This window comes from Symphodus melops, assembly GCF_947650265.1.
Source record: "Symphodus melops genome assembly, chromosome: 1".
Taxonomy (NCBI): Eukaryota; Metazoa; Chordata; class Actinopteri; order Labriformes; family Labridae; genus Symphodus; species Symphodus melops.
The window spans coordinates 26,792,689-26,802,056 of record NC_136691.1 but is presented as its reverse complement, the minus strand read 5'-3'; the positions used below and the strand labels follow the sequence as shown (position 1 = coordinate 26,802,056).

The 9,368-nt window shown below is 39.8% G+C and overlaps 1 long non-coding RNA gene across 1 annotated transcript; it reads left to right on the top strand.

Moving 5' to 3' along the window:
- Positions 1-1,033: 1,033 nt before the first annotated feature.
- On the top strand, positions 1,034-2,483 carry LOC306831681. Its single transcript, XR_013780105.1, has 3 exons — positions 1,034-1,120; positions 1,599-1,676; positions 2,149-2,483. It is a non-coding gene; the product is annotated as an uncharacterized lncRNA (long non-coding RNA).
- Positions 2,484-9,368: the final 6,885 nt, after the last annotated feature.

Sequence of the window (9,368 nt, the reverse complement as noted above, 5' to 3'; positions counted from 1 at the left end):
AGTGTGTGTTCATATTGTTACTAACTTTGCCCCTGTATCTCTCTGATACTTTCTGTGTCCTCAGTTTTATATCAAACATTTATATTTATTTATATATTTATATTTACATTTTTTATATATATATATATATATATAATGTTATTTTTATCTCCTTAACATTCTAATGTTGTTTTTATTGTGCTACTAACAATTACAGAAGATAAGCAAAATGTTGTTTTTGGGACGGTTCAAATTCACTTCGGGACAGTTCAAATTGTTTTTCGGGACGGTGGTGAGAAAAGTTAGTCTGGACCCCTGGTTCATAGTAATTCAAACCTGAGTTAAAGGGACGATTCCCCAAACAAACAACATTTGACATCTTCAACTGCAGAGACAGTCAAAGTGTTTTTTTGGGGGGGGGGTTTTGCACAAGATATTATTTCTGGAATTTAGATGATCTTTTCCTATTTAAAACACACAGATGATACTAGTTATTCAGTACAGGTAGAGTGCAGTTGTATAATGATTTTTTGGCAGTATTTAATTTCAAAGGGATACTTCACCCATGAAGCTGTGTATCATTAGAAACATGGTATTAGTGTCGAATGGTTCATTTTGCCCTGAGACGAGAAACATATGTTTTTCTTTGCCTGGAAGTTTTCTTCATGTGATGCAACATGACGCTTTTTGCAGACTTCGTACTGAGGCTGAGGCCGCTCAGTTTATTTTTCTGGAGGTGACAAGCCGTGTTTAAAGGTCCAGTGGATCAATGACTATAAAGGTATGTTAGGTATCATTCCCGATGTTTTACTTTGTGAACGTTACTAGACATCATGACAACATAATCGCTCAACACAACAAATTGCTGATGAAATTTGGGTGTTCAGAAATGTCTTTACAACATGATGGTTTTAGTGGAGAAAAGTTAGATATGTTTCCTTATTTAATTTTAGCATTGATGCCTCCCATGAAGATGATTCACTGGGCTGGCTGGTAAATGATGGCCACAAGTCCCCACACTGCAAAATGAAAAAGTTGACAGTCCAGGGTAAACCTTTGCTTGTTTGCTATTGAAGAAATCCAAGCAGAGAGTGAAATATCCTATGACTATGGAGAATCTCAGTGGCCATGGCGAGCTCTGGTGAGTAAATCTTAATAGACTATACAGTAAACAATCTGTTAAGTATTCAGAGATAAAAAAAAAAAAAAAGATATATTAAATAAAAGTATTGATAGTAATTTTTAGTTACAAGATCAGTTCACATCAGTGTGGGGTTTAGAGATTCTCTGACAACAACAGAAGAAATTAGAAGTCAGGACCATGAACATGTGTTCAATCGTCATGTCCTCATATTGTTTTAGGCTGTGAAAGACTTGAGTGTGTTTCAGGTGGCGTCCTCATAGCGTCTGACCCATCGACTGTGAAGTGTGTGTGTATTACATGTCCTGATATTGTTGGGTAGCAGATGCTAAACAGTGTTAGCCGTTTCTATGGAGTTTGGCATTATAAGCCTATATCCTCCTGTGAATTATGTTTCACTGAAAAAAGTATGATCATTTGTTCATTAGTCAGGAGTTATGGTACAGAATATGTCTGACACTGTATTGTTTTGTTGCAGACACCAAGTGTTCAGATCCTGACTCAACCTTCTGCAGACCAAGAAGTGAGTGAGAGGTCCACTTCATCCTTCCAAGAGGTAATTACACATTCATTTATTCTATTTAGAATTAAGTATAGGTCTCAGTTGGCTCCAGTACATAACTAAAATGCCCTTTCACTGTGTTTAAACAATCAGTTTGTGTGAAATGTTCACATTATCAATGTTAGCATTACTTGTTTGTGAATAGCGTCGCAAAAAGAAATTGGCTGCACCATTTGTTAGCTCTAACTTCCCTTTAAAGCACCAAACTGATTTTTATTTCACTAAATTCTTTATTTTTAGTCTCTTTTGCTCATGTTCATTGAACGTCTGCTGATCAGTTTACATGATTGGATTTCAGGGGAAGTAGATCCCAAAATGGCAACACTGAACCAAGAATTGGTGAAATATAAAATGCACCAAAATACATGTTTGAAGTCAAATACATGTGATGAAATTAAAATTTAAGTCTCCTCAGGCATGGCAGTATGTGAATGTGCATAATATGTATTCTATTTCATCCTTTTAGATTCCCTGCCGAGCACAGCACTTCAGGTGGGTACATACCAAGCATCCTCAAAGTGCTCCAATGGAAAGCAAGCTTAGTGTTTTGTATTCACATTAACTACAATCTTTTCTATCCTATCTTGCATTCTTTTTCATTAGCATAGCCATTGTTCCATTGATCCTTTTTTTTTTGTTTCTTATTATGACAGCTGGGAAGGTGAGAAGCAAGTGGACAGGTGACGAAGTGAAGGCTGTTGAGCAGCACATGTTGCATTTCATAACAAGTTGCAAAGTATCAGGTAAAAGGGACTGTGACTCCTGTCTCCAAGCAGAGCCGGTAGCTGTAGCAGACAGAGACTGGGTGTTCAATTTTGTTAAATTTTTGTTGTTGAAAAAAACGACAAACAAAATTTGTTGTTGTTCAATTTTCATTCAATGTTTTTTGTAAAAGATTATGCTAAGTTTCTCAGTCCTGCCAAATGTTCAGATTAATGATCAGGTTTTTTTTCAACCCCCCCACTCTCCTGGTTTCATTCACAGTACCTGCCATAATTTCTTTAAGAAAGTGAAGTTTAAGAAGAAGGTTCATACTCTCGCTCTCGGTTTTAACAAGCAGTAGAGAAAGTACTTAAAGAGATTATTTTCCGGGTTTTCAGCATTGCGTTGTTCTTACCCATACATTGTTGAATATGGTTTTTGAAATATTACATGATTCACTTGAATGGTAGCTATGTAAATTCTGGTTGAACTGGTTCAGTTCAAATAAGCATTGTCTACTGCATTGCTTTATGCCGTGGAGGGAAGGAGGCAAGATTTGTATTTTCTGTGGTCTGTTCTGTTTAAATTTACAGCAATTAAAAAAGAAAGAATGGTAGAAAGTTGTCCAGGTTTGTATTCACGTTAACATGTACTTCAAAATTCATAAATGCAATACAGTAAGACTTAAAGACCACATTTAGCTCTAGCCAAAATCTCAACAGATGGGGATGTTCCTGGAAGCATGGGGAAGACACTCTTTAATTCTCCAGCCTCTAGGGCCTGGGAAAAGGCAGGCTCCCATTTTTCACATCTTTGACACATGTACTGAGAAGTCCTGAAAGTGTGTGTGTGTGTGTGTTAATTCCAACCCAGCTGGAGGACACCACCACCCAACGCTCCGCCAGGCGACGGCTCTGTCATCGAGGACTGCATAGACTTGAAGAGGAGTGAGTGGAACGACGGACGCCAAAGGAGACATGACGCCCGTACCGCACCTACCGTTAAATCCAACCCAGCGATAGAATATTAGGCCTTTTTCTGCTTATAATCAATATGTTTACTGCAATAAAGTTTTATCACCCGGTCCAAAGGAAAGGTTTGATATTTACAGTTTGAATGATGTTCGCTTACATTTATATTATACTATCATTATTTTATCATGGTTTTTTCCAGGTTTGTGTGTGTTAGTAAAATTGTCATACTTTTCAGTAAGGTGTTTGTGTGAAGAGGGCTTGTAGGAGTGAGTGCACATTCCAACATGTTTATTGTTTTAAAGGTTCAAATAAAAGCCTCCTCTTCTTTACTTCCTTCTGTTGACGTGTTTATTTGATTGTGTTTCATATTTAAAGGGACTGTTGCAAAAACTTAAGGATATTAAATTATGTTGCAGACAACTTCTCACTGTTATTTGTTTATCATTGTTTTACTTTCGATTTCTTTGTAAAACTTAATTTCGGCTTCCAAAAAATAAACGTCTTGCAGCTGTGATGTTCATTTATAATCTCCTTGTCTGCGCTTTCATCGAAGACAACCTGTTCTTTGATATTATAATAAATTCCACACACTTCCTGTTTCCACCTGAGAGAGTGAAGTTTGTCCCAATGCCTGCTGCTGTATTTCTACCCTCCACCTGGATGGAGGGGACTTCATTCAGCTGAGAGTGTGACTTCTGACGGAGTGCACTCCGTCACGGAGGGGGAGTGTGTAGGGGTTGGTTTGAAAAAAGGCCCGTCCTCAGTGTTCTGGTCTTGTGTTCTTTGTTCCTTGTGTTTCCCGCCTTTGTGATTACCCTGATGTTCCTCACCTGTCTCGTTAGTATCACCTGTGTCTGATTACCCCTTGTCTATTTAGTCTCTGTGTTTGCCTGAGTTTCTTGTCGGTTCATTGTCATTGTCGTTCGAATGTCGTGGTCTTTGGTTGCTGCTTCTCCCTGCTCCCTGTGTTTTCTCCGTCTTGGTTTTTGGATTTTGGTTTTTTCTAAGTAAGTTTTTGTTTTGCCTTTTTGTTAAAATAAATTATTAGTTATTCTGCACTTGGGTCCTCCTCTCCTGTTTCCTACCCGGAACGTGACAATGCAGTTAGAAGGATGTTTGTGAAAGTGCAGAAAGAAGGAATTAAGTAAGTGATGAGAAAGAGTTCAAGAAGTGATGAGACAGATGAGGGTGAGAGAGTTTGAGATTGAGAGATTTAATGTCTATTTATATTTTGTTTTTGTAAATGGGGTACAAAACAATATGTTTGCAGGATACATCTCTGTAAACATTTTCCTTCAATGAATAACAAAAAAAGAGACAGTAACAAGTAACTTTTACTTACAGTAGATTTTCAATGAGCTAGTTTTTACTTTCATTTGAGTGCATGTTTAGACTGATTTTGAGTATTTTAGTAAAATATTAATAAAAAATAGTACCTTTTTTATTTGTAAGAATACTTTAGTTCTTTTTATGCCTCTGACTGAGGGTCATTTGAGATTTAAATGGCCTGTGGAGATGGTGTGAAAGACTGATGGTAGCACACTAAGATCTGCTGGTCTGATCACTTCTCTCAAGATGTTTTTTGTGTTTTTAACTTTAAGCCACATGAAACTTCACATTTTTTGGTGAGTATTTTCATTCATCATTCCTGTAATATATTCATATTCAGTGACAGTGGGTTTGAGGGGGACGCCCCTGGATCTCACATGACTTGAATATGGATTTTATTATGGGGCTCTAATTGTACTAGTAGCTTCTCTTTCTATATGTATATAATAATAAATTAATACACTTTTTGTTTAATGATTTATTATTGACATGTTTAAGAATGGATCAGGACAGTTTTGTATTTTTTCTGTTTTTGTTCTCCTTTTCTCTTGTGCTATCTTTCTCTTAGGATTCAGAGACAGGCGCAGTGATCTTGCAAGATCTCAATATCTTCACCTCTCCAACACCATTGAAATTCCTGGACTTCAATGGCAACACGTGTTTAACAGACGTAAATGATTAATTCCTTTAATGCAGGTAGATTTCACCACTACCAGACCAGATGACTGGACTACACAACCCCAGGATGTGAGTGGTAGAAAAATGAAGCCCACCATTGTGAAATTATCAGTTTGCAGATGAATAAAGGATTATCTTATCTTACCTTATTCAGTTTGTCAGGGCTTATTGCCCTTGATTGCATGTTAATGCTCAAGCCTTGTTATTCAGGAACTTAACATTGATGCTTATGAAGACTCTTTTTATATTGACCTCATGTTTAATGAGGTCAAAAGGGGGAGTTGATAGAATATTAGGCCTTTTTCTGCTTATAATCAATGTGTTTACGGCAATAAAGTTTCATCACCCGGTCCAAAGGAAAGGTTTGATATTTACAGTTTGAATGATGTTCGCTTACATTTATATTATACCAGTTATTTTATCATGTTTTATTCCAGGTTTGTGTGTTAATAAAATTGTCGTACTTTTCAGTAAGGTGTTTGTATGAAGAGGGCTTGTAGGAGTGAGTGCACATTCCAACATGTGTTTGATGTGGCCCTTTAAACTGAATCACTCACCAACTGCAGGTTAAATCTTTTTTTTTTGTAAATTAACACTTCACCTTGTCCGATAAGGGCTGTAGAATAAGCACATTAATTTTCTGTATGTTCCTCACCAGTAAAGGGCTCTAATTTAGAGAATAAAGTAGCTGTTTTTAGTGTAGCTGTGTTTAGGACAGCGTGCGTGGATTACGTTCAGTGGACGTGCGCTGTGAACTTGCGTCAGGATTATTCTACAGTATAGACTTTATTTTTCACAACAACTTGACCACTGGCCTGCATCAGGAATAAAAAAAAATAGACATCAGTGCTGCATTTGCACAGGCTTTGCTCGCTCTCGCTCTCTCTCACACGCACAGATAATGATTCATGGGGGACTCCCTCGTGTCATGTCACAGCTGAACTAACGCCAGGCGAAGGCTCTGTCATCGAGGACATATATCGAAGTCTTGATATAAAATTTTAGTGAAGAGAATGTGAACGCCTCAGATTTGAATGTGTAAGTTTGGGAAGTTTTAACAGCTCAACTGTGTGTGTGTGTGTGTGTGTGTGTGTGTGTGTGTGTGTGTCAAATCCAACCTAGCTGGAGGACACCGCCACCCAACGTTCCGCCAGGCGAAGGCTCTGTCACCAAGGACTGCATAGACTTGAAGAGGAGTGAGTGGAACGACGGACGCCAAAGGAGACATGACGCCCGTACCGCACCTAGCCTCCCTTGGACTTACCTGCTCTGACTGTGGTGGACAGCTCACTATTCCTCACCAATGTCACAAGTGAGGAAACTTCAATTCCCAGAGACGACATTGCACAAAGGGGGTTGAGCTTCGGATTAAATAGCATATTGCTGGTTAAATCTTTTTTTTTTGTAAATTAACACTTCACCTTGTCCGATAAGGGCTGTAGAATAAGCACATTAATTTTCTGTATGTTCCTCACCAGTAAAGGGCTCTAATTTAGAGAATAAAGTAGCTGTTTTTAGTGCAGCTGTGTTTAGGACAGCGTGCGTGGATTATGTTCAGTGGACGTGCGCTGTGAACTTGCATCAGGATTATTCTACAGTATAGACTTTATTTTTCACAACAACTTGACCACTGGCCTGCATCAGGAATAAAAAAAAATAGACATCAGTGCTGCATTTGCACAGGCTTTGCTCGTTCTCGCTCTCTCTCACACGCACAGATAATAATTCATGGGGGACTCCCTCGTGTCATGTCACAGCTGAACTAACGCCAGGCGAAGGCTCTGTCATCGAGGACATATATTGAAGTCTTGATATAAAATTTTAGTGAAGAGAATGTGAATGCTTCAGGTTTGAATGTGTAAGTTTGGGAAGTTTTGACAGCTCAACTGTGTGTGTGTGTGTGTGTGTGTGTGTGTGTGTGTGTGTGTGTGTGTGTGTGTGTGTGTGTGTGTGTTAAATCCAACCTAGCTGGAGGACACCGCCACCCAACGTTCCGCCAGGCGAAGGCTCTGTCACCAAGGACTGCATAGATTTGAAGAGGAGTGAGTGGAACGACGGACGCCAAAGGAGACATGACGCCCGTACCGCACCTAGCCTCCCTTGGACTTACCTGCTCTGACTGTGGTGGACAGCTCACTATTCCTCACCAATGTCACAAGTGAGGAAACTTCAATTCCCAGAGACGACATTGCACAACGGGGGTTGAGCTTCGGATTAAATAGCATATTGCTGGTTAAATCTTTTTTTTTTGTAAATTAACACTTCACCTTGTCCGATAAGGGCTCTAGAATAAGCACATTAATTTTCTGTATGTTCCTCACCAGTAAAGGGCTCTAATTTAGAGAATAAAGTAGCTGTTTTTAGTGTAGCTGTGTTTAGGACAGCGTGCGTGGATTATGTTCAGTGGACGTGCGCTGTGAACTTGCATCAGGATTATTCTACAGTATAGACTTTATTTTTCACAACAACTTGACCACTGGCCTGCATCAGGAATAAAAAAAAATAGACATCAGTGCTGCATTTGCACAGGCTTTGCTCGCTCTCGCTCTCTCTCACACGCACAGATAATAATTCATGGGGGACTCCCTCGTGTCATGTCACAGCTGAACTAACGCCAGGCGAAGGCTCTGTCATCGAGGACATATATTGAAGTCTTGATATAAAATTTTAGTGAAGAGAATGTGAATGCTTCAGGTTTGAATGTGTAAGTTTGGGAAGTTTTGACAGCTCAACTGTGTGTGTGTGTGTGTGTGTGTGTGTGTGTGTGTGTGTTAAATCCAACCTAGCTGGAGGACACCGCCACCCAACGTTCCGCCAGGCGAAGGCTCTGTCACCAAGGACTGCATAGATTTGAAGAGGAGTGAGTGGAACGACGGACGCCAAAGGAGACATGACGCCCGTACCGCACCTAGCCTCCCTTGGACTTACCTGCTCTGACTGTGGTGGACAGCTCACTATTCCTCACCAATGTCACAAGTGAGGAAACTTCAATTCCCAGAGACGACATTGCACAAAGGGGGTTGAGCTTCGGATTAAATAGCATATTGCTGGTTAAATCTTTTTTTTTTGTAAATTAACACTTCACCTTGTCCGATAAGGGCTCTAGAATAAGCACATTAATTTTCTGTATGTTCCTCACCAGTAAAGGGCTCTAATTTAGAGAATAAAGTAGCTGTTTTTAGTGTAGCTGTGTTTAGGACAGCGTGCGTGGATTACGTTCAGTGGACGTGCGCTGTGAACTTGCGTCAGGATTATTCTACAGTATAGACTTTATTTTTCACAACAACTTGACCACTGGCCTGCATCAGGAATAAAAAAAAATAGACATCAGTGCTGCATTTGCACAGGCTTTGCTCGCTCTCGCTCTCTCTCACACGCACAGATAATGATTCATGGGGGACTCCCTCGTGTCATGTCACAGCTGAACTAACGCCAGGCGAAGGCTCTGTCATTGAGGACATATATCGAAGTCTTGATATAAAATTTTAGTGAAGAGAATGTGAACGCCTCAGATTTGAATGTGTAAGTTTGGGAAGTTTTAACAGCTCAACTGTGTGTGTGTGTGTGTGTGTGTGTGTGTGTGTGTGTGTGTGTCAAATCCAACCTAGCTGGAGGACACCGCCACCCAACGTTCCGCCAGGCGAAGGCTCTGTCACCAAGGACTGCATAGACTTGAAGAGGAGTGAGTGGAACGACGGACGCCAAAGGAGACATGACGCCCGTACCGCACCTAGCCTCCCTTGGACTTACCTGCTCTGACTGTGGTGGACAGCTCACTATTCCTCACCAATGTCACAAGTGAGGAAACTTCAATTCCCAGAGACGACATTGCACAAAGGGGGTTGAGCTTCGGATTAAATAGCATATTGCTGGTTAAATCTTTTTTGTTTGTAAATTAACACTTCACCTTGTCCGATAAGGGCTTTAGAATAAGCACATTAATTTTCTGTATGTTCCTCACCAGTAAAGGGCTCTAATTTAGAGAATAAAGTAGCTGTTTTTA